General features: G+C 46.0%; 1 protein-coding gene across 5 annotated transcripts in view; it reads right to left on the bottom strand.

Moving 5' to 3' along the window:
* daam2 (dishevelled associated activator of morphogenesis 2) overlaps positions 1 to 22,345 on the bottom strand; it is a 137,153-nt gene that overhangs the window by 106,525 nt on the left and 8,283 nt on the right. For 4 of the 5 annotated variants that reach the window (XM_015357400.2, XM_006626338.3, XM_015357413.2 and 1 more), the window contains exon 1: positions 13,177 to 13,356. The exons of the other annotated variant lie outside the window; for it this stretch is intronic. The gene's annotated coding sequence lies outside the window, so the exon portion shown is untranslated. Of the gene's footprint in view, positions 1 to 13,176; positions 13,357 to 22,345 lie in introns of those variants that run through there. 5 annotated transcript variants of the gene reach the window in all.

Below are 22,345 nucleotides of genomic sequence, written 5' to 3'. Positions count from 1 at the left end.
CTGGGGGGAGGATGAAGGCAGTGCCCTCATCATCTCTGACAAGAGAAACAAGGCACCATTTGGTCATAAGAGCAGAAGAAAGGTTACAAATGAGAGGTGGCCATTTGGCCCCTCCAGCTCTTTTGGTTTGTAGTAGTTAATTAATCTGAAGATCCCATCCAGCTGTTTCTGGAAAGAAACCAGTGTATCGGCTTCAACAACACGGCTGGGTCACCTGTTCCACACTCCTCCTGTTCTCAGCTATAAACACACCTCCACGTAAATTCCACTCGTGTCCCCTGGTTTCATTGTTGATTCGAATCACTTCATTTGACTGGGTAAAAGCCTTTGAGGATTCTGAATAATTGTATCGGGTCCTGTCCATCATCCCCCCCTGTTCAAGAAAGGCATCTGTTCCTTCAGCCTGTCAGTGCAGAAAACTGCCCCGCAGTGCTTGTTCAGTGCCTGGTGTCTTTTGGGCAGCTGTAGTCCACCAAACCCAGCTGCAGGCCCAGCTGAATAATGGCACGGCCCAGATTTGATCAACACACCAGGGGCAGGCTTTCCTGGCGCTGGCGGGCCGGTGTGTCTGCAGGTGTTCAAAACAGCAGCATCAGAAGAGCTGGGAGCTGTTTTTTAAATTGGCCCCGTTAAGACAATTATCTAGTTACACTCATAGGAGCCGAGCTGGAATGAGAACCCGCAGTACTGTACACTGGCCCTCCAGGACTGGGATTGCTCTCCCTTAATTTAGACTACAGAGCTTAACGTGCCCTCTAAACAAACAATCTCTTGGTGGAACCACTCTGCAGTCAGGAAATACAGGTAATTTTCTGATTGTGTTCCAACTGACTAATCAAGATACACGTATGTGGGCTCAGCGCAGTCTGAAAAGAAAACCAAAAGATGTCCGTGAGTCAGAGGAACTTGCCCATCTAAAATAAAGGATTCGATCAGGACAATCTGATCTGGCATAAGGCACAGCAGGATTCAGATAGGATCGTCTCCCTTCATTTAGCAAGCAGTGAGGTTCGAGAGTGTTCACAATGGCTCCCAGCTCACGCAGCCCTTTGCCAAGGGAACGGTTTAATGATGTGTCAGTGGCATGGAAATAACTGACTGTTTCGTGTGACGCAAGATTTTTCTCTCAGGGAGAGAGGGGGCAGGGCTGCTCTGACACTGCCACCAAATGCCGAAAGTCTGGGGTAGTCTGACGCTAGGGACACGGGTCTTATAGTGGGTTACTCGGGCGAGGGAGAAGTGGAGTAAAAGGCACATTTACTAGGTCAGCTTCTCTAAGGAGGAGTCATTTCAGGGGAGTCTGATCTGGACAGCTTTCAAGGAATGAGGAACAGAAACGTGCTTTGTGCAGACACAGGCTGCTTCAAATTCAAATGCATCGTCGCTGTACCCTTTTCATCCTCCACACCTCGTATTTTAAATAACGAAATGAGTGAAAATGTCTTAGCTGTCTCTCTGCGGGCTCTTTTGATGCCTAATTTATATGCACTCTTTGAGAAAAGCGAGCTCCGTCAACACACGTTCTGTTGCCAAGCCTGACAACCTGACAACCGGCACAGAACTGCTGCTCTCGCTAAAACCCCACCTCTGCAGGTGAAGAAACACTGACGCCAGCACTGCGAGAAAGCCGAGGCTTGTCAGACCTGTGGCGTCGCAGCCCGGCCTGCGCTGTCGAAGGGGGGACGAACTGCGCTGGGAGCTCGGCAGAGACAGGCCTCTCCTCGTTGGCTCCTGGGAACTGGAGCCCAGGCCGGAGCTCTCACGAATGCGCAGGAATTTTCCCACAATAAAACAAACAAACACAGAGCCGCGCGGGGCGAGAGAAAGGCATCCATCTGCAGGGGGAGCCTTGCGGGGAGCTGGGGCTGCTAAAGACATCAAGACACAAAGGCCCGGACCCCCCTCCTGCACGGAGAGACCTCAAAGGCCTCAACGGCCAGAGTTTCTGCACCACTGATCGCAAGGAAAGAGGCTCACAAACCAGCCCTTGGAAGAAACAAGCACGTCAGTGTCACGACACTGCACAGGACCTAGGACGTAACTTTACATCACGGGCAACATTCTGGTTTTTATTTCATCAGAACTATGGCACTATTAGGCACAGCTCGCTGATCCTTGCCCCCAGTTTGCAACACCACACACCAGCATTGCCACTGGGAAGCCAGTGCGCCCATGCAGAGGGCCCATCTGCTGCGCATTAGCAAACACATCTGGGGTCAGAGCCCAGGTGGAGGTACTGTACCGTTAGTCTCCAGCAGCCAGGCGCAGAGAGACCAACCAGCTACAGACCACTGCAAGAAAACATGCCGCCTCCATAAATAACCGCAGACGGGGATATAAATAACCCATTACAGGTGTCATGACCATGAAGACGCAGTTCAGCACGTCCTATATTCACACCATACGGAGCAGCATTAACAGCCTCGCATAATTTAATACTAACCGTGTAACGAGCCTTGACACGAGCAGAAGAGCAGCTGCTCTGGTGAGGCAGCGTTCTGGAATGGAACACTTGGCACTGCCTCCTAGAGGTGGGAAGAGGGATTGCGGCAGTAGAGGACAAAGTGTGAGAGAATTACTGCATGGTCCAAGAGGCAATTATGTAGCTCACGAACGGATTAATGACACAGCGGGCCTTGAGTGTTTATAAAACAAGCCATCGCTTCTTGAAAAGTATTATGCAGTTAGCATAAAACCTCAAAAAGGGTTAAGACCTTTAAAGACCTTAAACCTGAATTATAAAATTACTATGTTGGCTGATGTCTTTGTCCAAAAGGATTGAGGTTTGTGTCCATTCATACAGCTTCCAATCCAAGCGAAAAACCTTGCTCAAAGTTACAACAGTAGTGTCCCACCTGGTATTTGAACCCACAGCCGTGTAATTACAAGACTAGTGCCCTAACCACTATCCTACACTGCTGCCACATGATGGGTTAATTGAAGGTTCTTATATCATTCAGCACACAATATAGTCATTACACTTCATTTCATACCAGCATGCACGGCTCCTTTTTAGTCAGTTGAGAATCAACCATTTTCTTAGACTCCCTGAACCCCTTTCTAAAGCAATGTCCATGGTATTACGCAGAAGTGCTGGAGTGGCCCTGTGAAAGCTCCACACCGCTCAGAGCTCTGGATTTCTCGCCATCATGAATCACAACAGCGTATGTGTGACCCTCAGGTAATCAACCTCGAATCAGAACTGTGCCACGTCACAGGACGTCCCTCATATCGGGGACGCCTCGGCTTACATGATGGCCATAAGGCCACTGTGTGAATAGTATGTCTCAGTGATTAAACTGACCAGTATAACAGCATCATGAGTAAAAAAAGTACATTTAGCAATGTAAGAACAGTTAGAGATGAGAAAAAACCATTTGGCCTCTGTGTGCAAAGTAATACCTCCTGTCTTGATTCAAGGACATCATCCACGCATTCTTGAAAGAAGCCAAGGTATCAGCTTCAACACCCCAACTGGGTAGCTTGTTACACACTCCTACAATACTTTGTGTAAAGACGTGTCCCCCGGTCTAAGTTAAAATGATGGCAGTGACTCAGCCTGTGGTAGTGGTAATTCCATGCATAGGTTTGATTATATTAGTTAATTAATGCATTCACCTTCACAGTGTCCCACAGGAAAAACCCAGAGATACCAGGGCAAAGCAGAACTACTGTATCTCACAGCATCATTTTACAAATGAATGTTAGATGCATATTTGACTAATGATCAATGCAGTATAATTTGAGGTTCTATAGAATGTAAACAATGCATCTCTGGATATTCAGTAATGATGGAGTTAGTTTTAGGGTTGGGATCAGAGTTACATTAGTAGGACCGTGACCATGCATTTACAGTACAGATGCTTTATTAACAGTCAATAGTGCCTTGATTGAAAGGAAATTGATCACTAATATCTGCCAAATCTCTATACTGTATATACACTAAATCATTAACCAAAACATCTTTGGTTCAGCATAGCAAAAGACTAAATGACTAAATGCAGGAGAGAAGAGTTGCAGAGAGACAGAGTGTTACTGTCACCTACAGTATAAGCACATCACTAATTTCCGACTAGTAAATGTCACTTCTGAGCGACTCGGCTTTTAGAAGCCAGTAAAGCAAACCTGCGCGAAAAATCGTTCCATATGTGACCTGGCTCCCCAGTGAAAGAATAGCTTTGTGCTGAAGTATGCCGCACGCGCCCGGAATGGACCAGGGGATATTAGAGTGAAACCCAAGCCAGGTGCGGGACACTGTGTGGCTGATCCAGGCATGGCCATGTTTTGACGGTCTCTAATTGTCTGTGACAGAGGGGGAACAGGGGCAGAAACAAGCAGGTCATTGAGAGGGAAGGCGGGGGGGTGTATCTGGCAGGAATGCAAAACAAGTTGTGAATTTCTCCAGCTCATTACTGTTAATAGATTCCCAACAGCAAGGCCCTCAAGCAGCCTCCCAAGACTGCTACTAAACGTACGACGACACTGAAAAAGAAAACCGGTGTGAATTAGAGGATATCTGCATATGCAGCACCGTATAGGGATACGAACATGGTACTCTGAATGGGGCTTGCAGAGAAATGGCATTATTGATTGCTCTGAGCAGATACGGACAGGTCTCCTGATTGAGGCTGAGGTTGTGGGCAGCACAAGCTGTTATACTGGAGCACTGTGAGTATACTGGGGTAGCAGTCCCAGGTAAGATGCTGCTGTTGAACCCTCAAGCGAAGTACTTCACCTCACTTGTTACAGTGAATTATAAATGAGTGCAAATGTAAGCTCTTATCCAGAGCATCAGCCAAGGTAGTTAGTAAGTGCTATAGCAGCAGGATGACCCGAATTACACTCTGGGCTTACATTCAAAATATATGATAATAATGTGTGAACAACAATAAGCCTACAGACAAAGTGTGAAATATATGAAACCTTTTTGAAAGAAGCCCTCTGGCGATTCTATCCCACAAAGGGACGCCACAGAGGGAGTGAAGTCCTTCTATGTTCTGCATCAGTCGCTACCTTTCTGTTTTCCCTTTCTTCTACCAGGTAAGCCGACTGAGAATAAATTTACAATAATGACATGGAGACCTATTTATACAACACCGCACTTATTGTAACAATTTGGGGGGAATATCTTATCTTGAAACATTAGCAAAAAAACACAGGTGGCACAGCGGCACAGAGTTTAGCATTGTTGCCTCAAAGTGCTGGGGCCTGGGTTCGATCGTGGGTTTCAATTCCTAGGGTGCTATCTGCTTGGAGTTTGAATGTTTCCCCCATGTTTGTGTGAATTTCCTCCAAATGCTCTGATTTCCTCCCACAGTCCAAAGACATGCAGGTTGGTTAACTGGCTTCTTGAAAACTGGCTCTCGTGTCAGTGTGTGTGTCTGCTGTGTCTGCGTGTGCCATGTGATGGACTGTCATCCTGTCCAGGGTGTACCTTCCCTTGTGCCCAGCATTTCCCAGAATGGGCTCCAGGCCACTGTGACCCTGCATTGGATAACCAGTTCTTGGATGTGATGTGATATGAAAAAGCACACTTAAAATCAGCCCAAGAAATTCAAAATGACATGACATAGAACAGATAACCATTAATAAAAAGTTCTTACACTTATATAGCACTTTTCTGGACACTCCACTCAAAGTACTTTACAGGTAAAGGGGACTCCCCTCCACCACCACCAGTGTGCAGCCCCACCTGGATGATGAGAAAGTACACTCACCAAAATCAGCTATCAGTGAGGAGAACAGAGTGATGAAGCCAATTCACAGATGGGGATTATTAGGAGGCCATGATTGGTAAAGGGCAGGGGAGAATTTAGCTAGGACATCGGGGTAACACCCCTACACTTTTTGAGAAATGCCCTTTGGTTTTTAATGACCACAGAGATTCAGGATCTTGGTTTTACATCTCATCCAAAGGACAGCGCCTATGTACAATATAGTCTCCCCATTCCTATGGTAGGGCATTAGGACTCAAACAGACTGCAGGGTGAGCGCCCCCTGCTGGCCCCACTAACACCTCTTCGAGCAGCAACCTTAGTTTTCCCCAGGAGGTCTCCCGCCCACATCCTGACCAGACTCACACCTGTTGAGCTTCAGTGGGCTGCCATCTGTGAGATGCAGGGTGATAAGGCTGCTGGCTTAACATGACATGCTCTCCAGTGTCAACTGTTGCAGTTCTACAGACTATGTGATCTGAGAGATAGAACGACTGACGTTTTGGATGAGGGCTTGCATGGCTGACTGCTAGAGGCGAACTGCAGGCTGTGTACAGGGTAGCATGAGAGTTTCCCTCAGTCTGCGCTGCCTCCTTGCCCTCCCTCTGCCTGCCCTGCCAGCTCCTGTCTGATCAGATCTTGTGAACCAGAAGAATGTACTGCAGAGAAGGAGGTGGAGAGGGAGGCCTGTGTGGTTGCAGGGGAAATGCTACAGGCTGCTATCGCAAACATCATTCCATGGATGGATGAGACCAGCCTGGAGCAGCAGCCAATGGGTTTAAATGAACGGCTGGCACAGAGCCGCATTCCTGGTTGCTGGGTGTTTTTCAAAGTGATGCCCGGGCTCTGGGGTGTCATCTGATTCAGGGGTTTCAAGGTGAAGAGATTAGATCACAGCCTGATACCTCCCCCCCCACAGACTTCCTTTCAATACATGACAGCAACCTGATGCAACTCACAATCACTCACGAGCCATCAAGAAAAAGGAGCAGAAACTCAGGAGCTCCTGGAATGATGACATATTCATTTCTCAGGGTAGGAGGCATGTAGGAGGCATTAGGTGGATCTCAAAGCACACTGCATGAGCTAACACAGGTTGCTGCCAAACTCTTTCTTTACAGGTACAGCCTGAAACTCTTCCCAGGCACCCGGGGAGATGACTTCACCTGCAGCACAATAACAACTTTATCTCTGACATCCATGAGTCACCCCGGTGTGACTCAAGCCACCCCTGATAAATGCACTATAAAGATACTGTAACTGTTCAAGTCACGCGCCAGCATGTCTCTGTGCAGGACGTCTTACAATGATCTTCCCAGGCACCTCATTCTTTCAGTACTTTTTCATAGTTGGTTTCGTTAATATTGCGTGTCCAAACTAAGTATGATTTTGAGACATGCTGCCAACATCTCAACTACTTTCTTTAAAAAATCCAAGACAAAAGTGAAGGAGAAATCCAAGTAAAAGATTCCCTACTTGTCAGAATTCTGGCCAGTGACAAAAGCAATTAGTTATGACATAATGACTCTGAAGCAGAAAGGGCTACTGCACTGGGCACAGCACTAAGCAGGCTGCATTTATTAAGCTGCCTACATCAATATATGCAGATTATAATATTTCGGGCCGATCATATTGCATGTTATTAATGTGCGTGTAGTAAGCAATATGCTTTGTCATGACTATGATGGAGCAAATCTTCCATTATATCACAGAAAATGGCAAGAGCCAGCCTCTCTCCCAGTGCATGGAGCATTAGCAAACGTTAGGTCCTAGAATATCTTCAGCTCTCCCTTCAGGAATAATTGCCAAGACTGATAAAACTCAGTCAGCTACAGGACGTCCTGATGAATGAACGGCACACTGCTTCATTACGTCCCATCAAAGTGCTCAGTCCTCTCCCCGCACGCAGGATCAAAGGTGCCCTTTGTGCCTGTGCTCACGCAGCACCTCAAGCCAGCCGGCGGGGCTGGTCGATCACGTGACCACACCTCTGAAGAGGAATTAAAAAAAAGGGAACATGGGCTGAAACAAAGACAGGCGGTGTCTTGGCACACCCTCACCCTTCAAATCAGCTTCCGTTTTTCACTTAAAACATCAGTTCCAACTCAAGCAGGAAGAAAGCCCGGCTGGTCTAGGACATGTAATGTGAGATGATTAAGAAAGAGAAGGCAGGAGATGCTATACTGTATATGCTGTGCTATGGGACTGCACAGTTGTGTGAATCCGCTGGCACAGCTTCTGCCCAGGCAGGTGCAAATGGCCTTCACACACAACTTTAATATGACTGGGAGCCTCCTCATGTCAATACTGTGACCCACAGTCCAGAACTGATACTTGAAGGAAGCTCCCTACTTCACAGTGTCTATTCTATACCATGAGGGAATTAGCCATCAAGTCTCAAGTATACAACCTCTTGTGACTGCGCTAGAGCTGCTTCAGGGCTGCTGTCCATCAGGCCACTAACAGCTAGCCTCCCACCCTAATGAGGGCAGGGGGTCATGTGCGGGCGGAAACTATCCCAGAAGCACAGGGGCACAGGGGCTGAAATCACATGACCGCTCTCCCCGGAGGAGATGCCAGTCCACCAGAAAGAGACGATAAGAAGGGCTGATCACACCTAGCCAGCATGATTTCAGAAGGTGGGAGGCAAGAGTAACTGGCAAAATTTTTCACATAAACAAGGGGAGGATCAGAGCCGGAACAGAGCCCAGGACTCAGTAGAGCTAACCACCACGGGGGCTAGTGTTTATATTTGTTATGGCAATGAAATGCATCCAGTGACATCATTGGGAAGATTGATGCTGTCTGTGGGAGTTTTGTTTCTTCATCAGCTAGAGTGTGCCATGTGAACCATGATGGAAGTCCAGGATGCTGATTGCACGTCAGTGAGCTCGTGCGTGTGTGTGTGTGTGTGTGTGTGTGTGTGTGACTGTGTGAGAGCGTGCACAGAGGCAAGCACGCCCTGCTGGTTTCGCTCTCCCACCATGCGCACCACACCAGCTTGAGCCCCTGCAGTAACTCCGGCGAGCTGGCAGCCAGGCCCCGCAGACGCCAGCTTCTCACCTTGCCCAGCGAGACAGGCAAGACTGGCCACCAAGGACAACATCTGGCCAGGGGAAGAACCCTGCCTCGGCACCTCTCCCCCAGAACCGCGGCTCCCGGACTCTCCCTGTGGCTGTCCTCCCCCAGCAGGCTGGACGTGCTGTGAGCGCTGTGTGAGTAGGCACGTGCTGGAGCACTGGACCGAAACGGGGCGTCACGGAGGTGCAGTGGTTAGCATTGCTCTTGGGGTGCTATCTCTGTGGAGTTTATATGTTCTGCTCCTTTCCTCCCATAGTCCAAAACCATATTAGTAGGTTCGCACGTTTTGTGAAAACTGGCTCTGGTGTGAGTGTGTGTGTGTCTGTGTGTGCCTGTAAAGCATTGGCATCCCATCCACGCTGTATCCTTGTGCCTCTTGCCTGCCAGATTAGGCTCCTGTGTGGGATAAAGCTGTTAGAAAACAGGTGGATGGATGTAAGAATCCCTGGGGCAGCTCTGGATATGCTGGCACACTGCACCATGCCAGTGGAGTCTTCACATGATTCTCACAGCACTGGAGCACACAATTAACACACGACGCACAAAGTCGCACAAAGAGATGATGACATGACAATGAGCAAAAAGAACCTCACACCGATAGACACGCATCACAGTTCCTTCAATTTTTCAAGCTAAAGGACGAAGCTTGAGAAATCATATAATTTATATTTTTATAATCAAATGCTCTGCACGCCTGCCTCAACAATAAACATTTCCTCTAAAGGCCTTCAATTATTTTCCAACGAGATCAGTGCAGAAGATTTTATTGTGTTTGTGAGGTAGGCTGAGCTTTGTGATGGATAAATATTTCATGTTTTTAAACATTTCCATAATTACACTTTCAATACTAATTTCTATATTTTTCACTATATATATACTGTACATACTCACAAATATATGCAAGCATTGCCACTAGAGCATTTTAATTACCTGCACCAGCGACGGAGCATTTAATAGACCTAGATGGTGTATTGTTTACAAAGCAATATTTACTGCACTGCTGTGCAAATGTCTTACATCTAAGACATATTCATGAGTTAAGTATGTGTAAGTCGTGAGTATCAACGATGCATACAAAACCTCCACTAGCTGTTTGTACTGTTGGGCCTAACAGCTCTATTAGTCATACAGTACATCTGAGTGGTGAGGAGAAACCAAGCATTTCATTTAGCGTTTATTCATTCACACTGGTCAGAATGTGACTGACTCAGACCCTAAGGACACCAGAGTGTGGCTTGAGCCCTGTGATCCAGGTGTCACGGGTTCGAGCCTGGGATATGCCACTAGCTGAGTGTGGCCTCAAGTGGTGGCACATGACTGAGCAGAGCCAGGGGTAGGGTGGGATTAGCCAGCCAGTGATCTCAGAGAGACACGGCGCCCCCTGTGGCCTCCATGGAACTTGCAGGCCTGATGATTGCCTGGAAGGTAGGCGTGTCAGAGGGGCGTGCCTCTCCTCCAATTGGAGCTGAGCATCCTGTAGGGGGAGCAGTGGGGCCTGTGAGGTGTTAAATGACCTTTGTGTGAAAGGTGAGTGGCCTGGAGTAGGGTGTGAGTGGAGATGGGGGAAAACACGGAAGAAACAGGTGGGAAACACAGAATAAGTTTGTCTTCAAAAGCTTGATCGCAACGTTCTGGCACACTATGACTGCCATCATATCATCCAGATAGGACTGTACATTGCTAGTGGTAGAGGGGAGTCCCCATTAGCTGAAAGTGCTTTGAGTGGAGTGTCCAGAAAGGCGCTATATAAGTGTAAGCAATTAATGTTATGATACATGAGCAGCCAATATAAGTGTAGGAATTTCCATACACTTCCGATCTATCGTGGGCTATCATCTTAGAAAACAGTGTGTAGTTTCAGGCGATCACCACAGAATTATGTGGAACAGTGCAGAGTGTCAAACTTTTGCACACAAGCTTGCCCAGTATCATGAGTTTAGCATTCTGGGGAGTTATAAGGTCAGCCCCACTTCCAGCAAGACCACTGACACACAAATGGGATCGAGCCAAATCCGGAACAATTTATTCACGAGAAGATAGAGAGTATGTTTAACGCCCAACTGCTCCAGACACGCAGCCCTTCTGCAGCTGTTGATGTGATGTGGTAATTGAAACAAAACAAGTCTCCAAATAAGCTGTCGCGACATAAGCACATGCTGTATGAGCCAGACAAAATGGTATCTTTTGGATCGTAACCACCACTTCCATATACAGTATAGAGAGGCACCCGATACACAGCATCCAACCCAGAATATTACCAAACAACATCAAAATCCCTCGATTTCAGCTTTATTCTGACTCTCCACAGCAATCTGTAAAACACTGTTTTACTGGCTGCTTTAATGTTCTTTTGACAATCTTGGGTTGAGCTGACACCACACCTGCATGCAACTGCCACAGTCCTCGCATGCAAAACCAAGTAAGACTTTTAGAGACGGACTGATTTTTAGAGACAAAAATACATGCACAGAGCAGGGCGGCTTTCTAAGGTGGACTGTTTCCACCATAAGAATCAAGCGCGGCTTTAAAAACTAAAGATACACAGTAATAAAGAAGAGAGCAGTAAAGGATTTCTTCCAAGAATTCATGGTATCTCTTCTTGTACTTGCACAATTTCAGATGTTGTAAGTTCTTGAAATGAACGAATGGGCTTTGTAAAAGCTGTGAGACATCAAACTTGTTGGTACAGTTTTCTTTAAAAAAGCATGAAAGTTAACACAGAGTACCATGATATGTCAGCATAAAAAGCTTCAGAGATTGCATATGCTACATGAACACAGCAGGAAATCTTAACCTGATTGCACTGTATTCAATGACCAGGCACAACATCTGTATACAGTACACATATACTATCTATGATATACTGTACAGTGTATAGTATTGTAACGCAACGGGGGCTCAGGCGGGCGCCCTTGCCGCATCTGGTCGGCCCAAAGTATAGGTGGCTCGAACCCGGGACTTCCGCGTCTCTCTGCAGCGACCTAGCCCCGTGAGCCAAAGAGAGATCTCTCCACAGCCCAGTAGCTGTGGTCCTGCTATCACAGGGAAGGGCGGTGACGTCACCCGCTCTGGTACGCCGGCTCTTACACACAGTGCTTGTCGGCCGTAAGCGTTACACTATGTACAGTATATAGTAGGTACAGTACAGTGAATCAGGGCTGTCCTGCTCTGGTTCTCTAGGGCCGCTGTCCAGCAGGTATAATAGGTCTCTTTGAACCCCCAGATTCTTAAGAACAAGGAACGCCTTTCACTTGTCATGTTAAGCAAATAATGAGTCCAATTGGGTAACGACGGGCTCAGATATAAAGAAAACTAGAAACCTTTTGACCTTCCAGGACCGGGGTCGTGCGCCCCTGCTGTAGAGCAGCCCCGGCAGACAGGCACCCAGCTCCTGCCGTAGCCTAACCCCGCTTCTCAAGAGACCTGTGCCTTTAAGATGAAATAGCGCCCTCTGCCCAAAGACAACAGAACTGCCAAACGTCAGTCCAAGCAATTCATAAAATACAGAGAAGGGTTCAGGAGCAGAACTCTCCTGCAAGGACACCCTGTGCACACTGCACACGACTTCACATACTCACGCTCTACACAGACACACGTGGTGAGGACGGCAAGATCCCACTTAAAATGGGGTGACTGAAATTTGTAAGATGCACAACACGACAAACTGACACCCCTTAAAACTTCAGCTCCGTTTCTCTCCATTAACTCACCGACGTGATAAGATCAGTATGGAAAACACACACGGGCTTGCCATATTCTCTCATCCCGAATTCTCTACGAATGCATACGCAAAGCAACGGCTTGATACGCTGTACTGGGAATTAAAGTGGTGGGTAATTGCATATCTCAACACCATGTTTCCATTCAAAGCTGTCATGAGACGGGAAAAAAGGGGTTCAGCTCTGTTCGGGTCTTCTGACGTTGCCCTGAGATCGTCTTTTCAAATCAAGGGTTTAAACTAATGAACACTCTCTGCTAGGTCTGCATGCTTGCCATCGTGCAAAAAAAAATGTTTTGCATTTGACGATCGATAAAAAGACATGTAAAGCTGCAATAAAAATAATTTCACATCTCCACTTACTTAACCTATCATTCGGACTGCAGTTTAAGCGAACTCTACGATACAATGTAACGTCTTTCTGAGGCAAGACACAAGCTGTGGAAATGTGCCACAACCGTGAAAAAATCTGATTTAAGGAGAGAAATTTGCTCTCTGTCAACACTCAGTCGATTCACTCAACTGCACAAGCTGTCAGCCCAAATCTCGTTAGTTGGCTACGTTCACTGACTTGGCAGCGTTTTGCAAAATATCTTTTCTAACCTGAAATACCCCTGGCTAGATAGAAGCAATTAATTTGGCAAGATTTTTTTTTTCACTTACCAGCATTTCACACCAAAACGAGATCGAAATCCGAGCTTGACTAATGACACTGTCCTCGTCGCCTCCACCTCTCCGTGATACGGAGACGGGCGGAGAGAAAGTCGTCCCTTATTCACAGCGAAATCAGCTCCTGCGCTTCCAGATTCATTCAGCCGCCGCGGCTTCGCCAGTGCGACTGAGCGAGCGAGCGCACAAGTGACTTGAGCGTGCGAGCGAGCGCACAAAGCGAGGTCAGTCACAGCACCGAACGCCTACCGCCTTAAAGGCGCAGCGCGCTTGAGTGCTGTCAGTGGAGGAACTTGTCAGTGCTGTCACTATATTGAAGCAGCGCACTACAATTGCAGAACTGTTTCTCTCAAATAGCATTAATATTAGTAACCGTCTTACAGCCTTTACAACTTACACGTTTCAAAAACTGTATTTGTGAATTGCAATCGAGTTTATACGTACAATAACATGTAGAGAAATGTTTTATCGGAAACACCTCATCATTCCACATCTCTTGAACAGATTGAGAGGGGCAACTTCACTGGTACATACGTCATTAGGCTTCATTACAGATAAATATTGGTGCATTTCACTGTTGCTAACACACAAGAGACACTGGTTTATATCCACGAATCATTTCCTGTCAAAGAAACAGAACTACGGGTATCGTTGCCTCAGCTCCTAAAGGACCACATTCTGAAAACCGGGATTTACTCAATCTGCTCGGGCGTTTACTTAGCCCTTACGTTCACCTGCTAGTATGCACAGTCTTTAAATCAACAAACAGGTTAAAAGACTTTTCAAGATTCACAACTCCAGCTTTTATGAACCTATTACAAATGAGCTGAACAGGACTTCTGTCACACTTAAGCTATCCCAACGATATATACAGTAAAAGGAGAGACCTTTTTTACATACAGTAGGTTATTTTTGGCATGCGCCAGAGTTTGTAACTGAATCCACGCTTTAAAATCTGTTTTTCAAACGCAGTGGACGACCTTTATCTCAATTTATTTCAAATAACAGGAACATTTTGAAGGGTGGTGTAATGTGTGAAGTCAGAGACTTCAGAGACTGAGAGAGTTCTGCGGACTCCGTGCGGAAGGTCCTGTATCTCGTCCTCGACTCACTGGTAGCGACAGTCCGCTCGAGACCCCGTCGCCCTGGAGAAGGCTGACTTTTAGTGTTGTACGATTCTTACTAATATTGTGACAACGCCAGCGGCGGAAGAGGATTGTCTTCCTTTGAAAACCCGAAGACCTGCGCAGCACCCTCAGGAAGGGAGGCCCGCTGTACAGGAGCCATACACTGCTGCCTCAAGATCCCTGACGTGATGAGCCAGCGGAAGAGAAGGCACCGCTCCCTCAGCACACACACACACATTCGCCCCAGATGAACATTCACTTAGAAGAAGTATACTCTCTTCTCAACGAAGAAATGTGCGAAGTTTCTTAAATACAATGGTGGAATCAGATTTAGATTAACTTAATGCCGCACCTGATCCATCAACATGTTTCAATGGAAAGAGCAGCATTGAGGAGTGGATACTTACAGACGTGAGAAAGTTAAACGTCATTAAGAGTGATAACGAGAGTGCGCTCGATGGTCTTGGACAGACATCCCGGTACTGAAGCTAGGGGGGCCAGGGCTTGCCTAGACACCGCAGCCACAGCATCTTCCACATCTTCTTCTGCTCCGGTCCTGCACAGCGCACAGCACACAGTCCATCAGCAAGTGGAAGGATATTTAAAAGTAAGAGCAGGAGGCATACCTTTACACAAAGAGTGGTGGGAGTATAGAACAAGCTACCGAGGCATGTGGTTGAAGTCGATACCCTAGTTTCTTTCAAGAGATCCATTGATTAATTATCTGCTAATTATAGTACCAAACTGATGGCTTGAATGGCCTCCTTTTGTTTGCAATGTCCAGTTCAATATAGAGCGAGTTTCAATAGCAACTGAAGGCTGGGGGTTTACTTCTTTTCACTGGTAAAGCAGTGACCCCTGTAGCTTTATGCTTTCAGTAGTGTTAATAAGTTAAGGGCAATAGTGTGACACTCACAGCAAGTCCATGACTAGAGAGGGAGACGCACGGCAAAGAGCTAACTTACCAGGCGACAGCTCATACTGCTTGAGAAATCAAAGTGTTGCATCGGAAGAACAGAGAACTGTGGGTTTTTTTGCAGAATGCCACAGGCAATAAATGTTCTTTTGTCTTGTGATCGGTTAACTGCTGTAGGTTCTGCTAAGGCGCTTCTGCATATTGTTTTTGAACACGGCACCAGGGTTAACAGCACTAAAGTAACACGCGAGCTCCAGGCCTCTTGCTGGAGGGTCTGACATGAAGCAAAACCAAGATGGAAGGACAGGATCTGGGAAGCTAGCATTAAAGGGGGAAAGAAGCCGGAGAGATGTCACCTTTCATCATGATTCAGGGCTGGAGGAAGCCTGTTGTGAGCAAACCACAGAGCACAGGGTACTGTAGATCTCATGGCTGCAAATGGGAGCAGGAACAAATCAGATCAACCTGAATGCCCTCTCCAAACAGAGGGCTGCAAGGAAAGCCAAGAGCATTTGGAGTGAGTATCTCACACTCCTCCCATCTGGGAGACGCCTCTGTGTCCTCAGGTGTAACAGTAACAGACTCAGGAAATCTTTCATCCCCACTGCAATCTCACTCTCAAACAATGTACAGTAAAGAAACTCTCTTATCTCCTGAAACACTGTTGTCCTGAGCTCTTTGTTGGTGGTGATTGTTTTGGATGTCTTGTTGTCTTGGACTCTGTCGTAAAACACACTCACCCTCAGGGATAACGAAGCTGGAGTGGCATTCATATCTGCGTCAGAACCCCAGAGACTCCCTGTCCAGAAGGGAAAGAGGCTCTACGACCTTTCTGTCTCACCAGCCCCACACTGGCTCACTGGCACTACGCTGGGTCTCTCATCTCGCCACTCTGTCACAGGGGGCTCTATCTCATCCCTGAACCATGCTCTGGGGAACGGTTCAGAAAGTTTCTTATGCTAACAGGACCCCCCTGTTCTCTCACACAGAGTCACAGTCTGTCTTGTAGCAGCTAGTTCACTAATTTGAGAAGAGCAGTCGCTTCCAAGAGGCCAAACGTGCCAACAATCGCATGGCCTGATCCATAGGAGTGCGCAAAAATGACCCAGTGGACGAGGACAGTGGTAGAAGGGTAATGGAAAAGACCTCAGGCAAGAACTTTCAGGTCTCTTGTAGTGCCAGAACAATCTGATTTTACTCATTAGCCATGCTGGGGCTGCAGCCATTACTGTGTGTGGATAAATCCTGAATTGTTCATAGCCAAATACAGGAATAAAACAAACAGTGTGTTTCTCAAACTATAGGATCATCATGGTGGGCTTAAGGCACTTCTGAAAATTAACTGTAACAATGCTGTAACATTGTTTTGTGAGTAGAAACTGCTCAAAATATAATTCAGGACTGCTCTTCAAAGCATTTTTTATTATTAGATACTGAAACATAATACAACACAAACTTAATCCTTTATTAAGAACAAGGAATTCTATAGAGGGTATCAATTTCTGAGAGCACCACCAAAAAACATATGAGCAAATGTCAGAAGAATATGCCTGTGTCAGGGCACGTGAGTCTATCAGTTTGCACTGAGTCTCACTGAAGCCTGGACATGGTGTTAAAAGGCCAATGGGGACTTGTCTTGGGGATATCTTGGGAAGAACAGCTCCAAGATTCATTCTGGGTTAATGAAACAACAAATCTGGGTCTGTATCGGTAGCAGCTCCTGATCCAGAGAGCTGACAGACAGCAGCTGCCTGCCTGATCACCCATACTCCCTAATGTAAAGTAAGAGATCACATTACAGCTTCCTGGGGGACTTATATTGCCATAACAACTCTGTTGACGTTAATGTTACAGCTCCTTGTTCTCCTGCACTCCAGATGCTGCGTCCTGCTTGCTTTCTATTTGGAATGGCTTCTGCAAAGCTTTCCCCTGCAGCGAGTGGATGCTTCTCCCTCTCTCTCCCTCCCTCTCTTGGTTTTCCAAAGAGGCGCTGGAGTTTCTGTCAAGAGCCCGAAACCAAGACTGCTATTTATACCCAACAGCCAGTGCGGTCAGAGATGGGCTCCAGGCTTGGGCTTGTGTTTCGACAGACACATGCCAAACACCAGGCAGAAATCAAGGCCCACCCCTGCCCACCTTCTAAATTTAAAACCACAGGCAGCAGGAGGAGGCTGAGCCCTAGGCAAATTCAGAGGAAGAGTCCCTTGTCGCTCCTACATAAGAATATAAAAACACAAGGGAAGTTACAAACATCAGAGTTTGTTTGGCCCACCTAGCCCCTTTGGTGGTAACAAGTAGTTAATGGATCCCAGGATCTCATCCAGCTGTTTCTTGAAAGAAGTCAGGACACCAGCTTCAACAACATGGCTGTGAAGCTTGTTCCACAACCCTTTGTGTGAAGAAGTGACTGTTTTCAGATTTTTAATGCACTTCTGCTTCATTTCCACTTCTGTCCCCTGGCTTGTGTTTCAGTGTTTATTCTGAAGAAATCCTCTGAGTGGTCTTTGCCTTTTGTATACTTGTATTGGCGGCCCCCAATACTAAAGAGATTCAGTTCCTGCCTGCCTTTCTGGACTGACTCCAGAGCAGTAATCGGTTTTACATAACAATTCTGTGCTTTTAAATGCATATTCTGCTTTCATTCAGCACAATGTTTCCACGAGCCCAATTATCTCTTGCTCTGGAGCCCCCATTCTTCCTGAAACCATGCCTCCTGCAGGGCAGGTTTGGGTCTGGGTCTGGGACTCCAGGACGAAAGACAAGATTGTTTACTGTGCACCCTGATCTTCGCTCTGCACTCAGCCTCTTTCATGCATCTTGTTATTAAATAAATGCACAGCTAGGGGAAAACACACTTTACGATTTCACGCTGTGCTGTGGAAGAAAGCATTTTAAAAAAGCCCAAGCATAAACTTCTCAAGCACAGCAAGAGACATATTTACTCAGATGTTATGCTGAGGCTTCCGGAGGAGAGAGGAGAAGTTGACTTCAACATCGGGCACATGAGATAACTTTTATTTGTGTTCAGTGGTTGTCCTTATTGAAAAATAGGAAATAGTAGCACTGTAACAGTTACATGTCCACTCGGCTTGTTATGCCTGGAAGGGAATTGGATTATTCTACTTCCCTTCTTGAAAAAATAAACAAGGGAGCATTATACCCCAGTATAACGCCGTCTACAGAATCCGGACTCTGCTGTTTGTGGCTGGATCACGCTCCCCAGGGGTTTTAATATTGGCTGCCTTCTACCTGTAGGAGCGGCTCAGAATCTGTGGGGGAGTTACGCACATGAAAGCCAAGCTCTAGGTCTTCCATCCCCCCAAAAAACACGATTTTCATCAGCAACCATTTGTCAACAAGTGTCGAAAGGGAATACAAGTGTGTTTTCATGGCGGAAAAGCAAGTTACTGCAAAGAATTTCTTGCATGGAAAAAAAAATGTTTATTCGAAAAGCATGTGCATTTGATGGCAAGAGTTTGAAGGGTTTTTACTCACTGAACTCTATGTTAGTGCATTTCCATAACCTCGTTTTGACTTCTGAACAAGAGGAGACCATTCCGCCCATCTTGTCTGGTTTGTAGTTAGTAGATAACTAACCCCACGATCTAACCCATCTACAGTATGTATTGAAAATAAGGCAGGGCACCAGGCCAAGAAGGCTGTTTGGCTTGTTCCACACTCCCACCACCCTTTGTGTAAATAAGTGCCTCCTATTCTAGGTTTTAAGGGCACTTGCTCATAGTCTTCCCTTGTACTCTTGGGTTCATGACTTACTATTGATTCTGAAGCTGTTCAGTGTCTTATCTCAGGAGGTCAAGAACTCCAGTGTTCAGCTGGTAAGAACATTGTCAGCAATGCCACAGTACTCGCTGGGATTTGGTGAAGACAGAGGTGGCTGTGAGAGAATGTCTTTCCAGTCCCAGAGCTTTTAGATCGCTAACTCAAGAGGATAAAAAAATGTTAAAGAACTCTTTATTGTTCTCACATCTAATCATGGTTTTCATGACCTTATGAGCTGTGTAAATCAGAGTTATCAGTCCATAATTACCTTGCTCAGTCCTGTGAATTTTGATATTTAACCCTTGATTCCCGTGAATGAACTGATCAATAAGGAAACACGTTTACTGGTTGCTTGAAAGGTAAGAAAAAAACCTAAGATAGCAGAATCAAGGAAACTTTAGAATTAATTAATTCCAGCTCTGCTAACATGAAGTCTCAGTCAAGTTCTAAACTCGTTTAGTGTACAGGGGTACAGTGAATAGACAATAATGATTTTAGGGATCTCTTCAGTCAGCACAGCTCTCAAGACCTGTGTTGGCAGGAAGGCAGGGCAAGCACTGTGTCTACACACTGACTACATGCCTGCCGCATTTTCTACTCATCTACAAAACAGCCAAAAGAGCAAATTACTACTTGCTGGACTAAATGTGCAGTCGAAAGACATTAAACAGAAACACATTCAATAGCCATGGTGGCAAAGAGGCAAATACATTATTTCAAATTTTTTTCAAGGCCTATTACTGAATCTATCCAATCTACTCAGCTGTTTTCCTCCGTCTATAAAACTATAAAACTATGTGGACTATAAAGTCTATAAAGAGATCTTCTAAGAAGGCACTTCTTTCCACAAAGAGTTGTGGGAGTGTGGAACAAGCTACCCAATGATGTTGCTGAAGGTGATAACCAGGTGGCTCTCATGAAGTGGCGGGACGAGATCCTTGTATCAATTAACTGCTAGCTACCAAACGGTCTGCATGTGCCGAATTGCGCCTCTACTCATTTGGAACTGATCGTGTTCTTCTGTCAGGAGCGAGTTCTCAGAGCCACTCAGGAGGTGTGCAGCAGAATTATCCTGCCCCCTCGCGAGGTCCTACCAACTTTCGTTTCCGTTCGCGGTTTTTGCTCGGACAAGACAACAACCCCGGCGAGGCGAAGGCAGACGTCGAAAAAGGCCTCGCTCAGCGTCGGCTCCCCACCCCGCGGACGGAGAGCTGGAGTTTCCCAGGTCGTGAAGGGGTTACTCGGCCCTCGCCGGCTGCCAGTGGCAAGCGGCCCGCAGTCAAGAGGCACACGTCTGTAACACATTAACGTGCACTTTTAAGCACAGCCAAGGGCTTCCCACCCCTGCTGTCTAACACAGCACAAGGGCCAGCCATGGTTTGTATTGGAATTAGCACACTGACAGCACACACAAGAAGAGCAGCACAGTGACAATGCAATGTGCAGAAAACATGTAGCCTCTCGACCTTCCCATTGTTAAGAGTTTCCAGGGACTGTTTTGTCAAGTTTAAAACTCTTAATGTCTTGGCAAGAGGAAAGCAACAGCTCTGAGGATACCTTTACAAAGCTGTTTTTAGGCACAGTGCAGTAACTCTTTTGACGGCAAGGAACTAAGGCCTAACTCCTCAAAGGTTTCAATGAATAGCTAACTGATGAATGGTCTCAAATGCTCACCAGTATTTTTACCTAGAGCAATGGGAAATTCCTGTTACCGTGGCCGATAATAAACTGATAATAAACTGAGAACTGGGATTAAAGCTCCGTGTCCCTGCTGAAGACAAAACAATTTTACTCCGAACTTTCACAACCAGATCACCTCGAGGGATACTGAACGCCAGCTTGTGAATATCAATAATCCTAATCAATAACTTTGCGCCCAGCTCAGGTCATTTCAAACCTGTACTGTGCTGAAAAAGATCATCATTTCATATTGTGCAATACAAAAGTTGAAATGTCTGTCAAATAAATCCCTTCTTTTAAGGAATATGAAACAGATTGCATAAGGAATTGATTATGCAGCAGAGAGCAGCCTTTACTTTATTGAAAGCATAAAGGCAGGGACTGCAGCGCTGACAAAGCCAGCGGGCCAGGGTTCAAGGGGACAGAGCCTCACCCTCTAATTACAGTGTTTCAGAACTGTGCAGTGGTTGCGTCTAATGAGCTGCTATCCTCAGCTGTCTCGTATGAAGTGTTCATGAATGCTGGATTAATCGTGAGTCTATGTATTTTGGTATTTTTACTTTCTTTTCTGATTAAGGAAAGCATGCCTCTTTTGCACTGAAGGGCATTTTGCTTTCATTTCCTGCATCAGAAGTGAAGGGAATAAAATGCTATGTGGTGTCCAGTGGGGTGTATACTGTATCTTATTGTAAAGTCTGAATTGCATACTTTATTGCTGTGCAGCGGGACTGCTGGGATATAATGGCTGCCATGTGTCACTTAAGTGGGGCTGCACTTCAGCAAGGGATGACCAGGACCCCTCCTATACAGTATGTGAAGTGTTTTACTTAGAAAGAAAATCCCAAGATAAATGTATTTAATTAAACAAATAATTCATAACCTAATTACCTCCCTCCTGAATCACTTCAAATATGAGTATATCCAGGATTGTACATACTGTAACAGGGTGAGAATGATGATTATTGCTGTGATTTTGCTCCTTCACTGCTCTCAGTTAAACATTAAATTGATTTAAAAAATTTTGAATTCAGTTTTGGAAAGCTTAGATTTACTAAGGTCTTGATGAGGACCTTGTGTTAAGCAATCAAAAGATTGGCTCACATGTCTTTTTCTCTTTTGTAAACTTGTCTCATTTTTTTTTTTTGCTTGCTCCTGTAACATTTCAAAGGTCTGTTGTCTAGATGCCCGGAGAAAGCTACAGAAAGCTTGAAGAAGTCCTTTGTAGCTTTGGTAAACAACTGGCTTTAAGAAAACATCAGGGAAACAGTATTTCAGAGCAAGTCTTTAGAGTGTCTTTTTAAGACATCATTTCCTCCAATCACAGTACTATGCAAATTAAAAATGATCCGTCCAGATGAGTTTGAGGTTGTCTGCTTTTACAGTTACAGCCTTTCCCGCAAATCAGAATTACAGATAAACTTGGCTCACTGAACTGAAAAAACTGGTTTGTATCAGCATCACCATTCTTAAGGCTTCCCAGAAAATTCCACCCAAAAGTATTAATGCAGCGTTAATTTCACTTTCAAATGCAACTGCAGTCTCTCGCTCAGGCTGTCAGGATTGTGTGAAGATCACTGGGCATATTAACAAACGATCTCTGCAGCCCTGTCAGTATTACTGAAAAGAGAACTGGGGAAGTACATGTGTACTGTAAGTCTCA

The sequence above is a fragment of the Lepisosteus oculatus genome, chromosome 2, assembly GCF_040954835.1.
Source record: "Lepisosteus oculatus isolate fLepOcu1 chromosome 2, fLepOcu1.hap2, whole genome shotgun sequence".
NCBI lineage: Eukaryota > Metazoa > Chordata > Actinopteri > Semionotiformes > Lepisosteidae > Lepisosteus > Lepisosteus oculatus.
The sequence above is the reverse complement of the archived record's forward strand: the minus strand, read 5'-3'. Positions and strand labels throughout refer to the sequence as shown.